General features: G+C 64.0%; 1 non-coding gene across 1 annotated transcript; it reads left to right on the top strand.

Annotated features, from left to right (window-relative positions):
* Positions 1-1,181: 1,181 nt before the first annotated feature.
* Positions 1,182-1,270, top strand: TRNAR-UCU (transfer RNA arginine (anticodon UCU)). The gene is given in 2 exon segments: positions 1,182-1,218; positions 1,235-1,270. It is a non-coding gene; the product is annotated as a tRNA-Arg (tRNA).
* Positions 1,271-1,475: the final 205 nt, after the last annotated feature.

Here is a 1,475-nt window from a genome sequence, read left to right as displayed (position 1 = left end):
GAAGAGAAAGAATTCCGGCTGGGAAGCGGGTCCGCAGGCGTCGGCGGAACTCTCGGAAGCGGGGCGACACCGCTCTCCGCGTCTGGCTCCGGGGCTCCGGCGGCGCAGGAACTTTACGCGCAGCCCAGCCGTCAGCGCCGGTGAACCCGCGTCCTTTCTGCGCGGCGCTTTTGCCGACGGTCGGTTCGAGCTCGGGTTTGTGCGGCAAGTTTGAGAGTCAACGCTTTCTTGCCCCGCGGCCGCGGGGAGGCCGGGCAGGGGAGGCCGCTCGCCCGCGCTCGTGCCGACCGGCGCCTAAGGCTCCTGACCCCGGAGTTTCCGGACTCCGCGCGCAGCACCGGGCCCGAGCCCCGCGCGTCCGGTCGCATGGCCCTCAGTCGTCTCAGGAACGGCCTGCGATCGCTTCTCTCCCTGGAACAAGTCCCTCCGGAGGCGCAGCCCGCCGCAGCTCGCGGGTCCCGGGCCCGCAGACCCTGGACTCCGGCGCGCCCGGGTCTCCCCGCCGTGACCGCCCCCGCCGTCCGGCCCTCTCCGTCCAGGACCCGGGCCCACCTGACCGACGGCCGCGGAGGGAGCCGGGGCGGCTGGGGCGCACGGCCGCGCAGAGGAGAGGCGGCAAGGAAGACGCCCGGGCTAGGAAGCCTGGCTATCGCCAAAGGTGCCCGGGCGCACCCCAGACTCAGAGGGTCGCAGGGCCGTCGTCTGCTGCGCAGACAACCCACGGAAGCCACCTCTTCCAACAACAGCACGTTCCAAGCGAACGAGAAGGGCCTCCCTTCCGCGAGGGAGAGCCCCGGACCGGAGCCGGAGGGGAAGGAGGGGGACCTCGCCACGTGTTCGGGAAGGCTTCCGACGCCGCTTGCCGGGAGGTCCCCAAATTCCATTTTCGCGAAGCCCACGGTCGCGAGCGGGTCGGTGCATTGGCCGGATGAATGAATGAGATGTGGCTTTTGACCCTTGATCAAACTCGTCCTTATCTCGCAGAGACAAAGGGCAGTGGTCGCCGGGAGGATCAGAAACTCCCCGCGTCGGGTATTGTGTGTTCCCTGCGTTGTCTTGTTTCTGTGTTTCTTGAACTTTCGCAGTGACCGGAGCAGAGTAAGTTTCCAGAAATGTACTGTAGTGATAACCAAATAAATAATCAACGACCTTAAGGCTCCAGCCAGGCCGGGCGCCCCACGGGCTCTGTGGCGCAATGGAGAGCGCATTGGACTTCTAGTGCCGGCGGAAAGAGATTCAAAGGTTGCGGGTTCGAGTCCCGCCAGAGTCGTGAGTGTTTTGTCAAGGAGTGGATCCCCTTCCACTAACTTCTCTGTTCCTCTAAGATGTGGACGTTTTGGCCACAGTCCGCTTCCTCACTTCGGTTTATTTCAACTTCTTCATAAACAATTCCACCAGTGTCTACAGGGGTTCAAAGACCAAACCGAGGGGAAGGGAGTGGACGCGCGCGTAGCGAAGGTTAAGTGTTGAAATAA

The sequence above is a fragment of the Mirounga angustirostris genome, unplaced genomic scaffold, assembly GCF_029215605.1.
Source record: "Mirounga angustirostris isolate CCGP_5_RB_7025 unplaced genomic scaffold, mMirAng1.0.hap1 SCAF_8, whole genome shotgun sequence".
Classification (NCBI taxonomy): domain Eukaryota; kingdom Metazoa; phylum Chordata; class Mammalia; order Carnivora; family Phocidae; genus Mirounga; species Mirounga angustirostris.
This window is presented reverse-complemented; position numbering and strand designations above follow the sequence as displayed.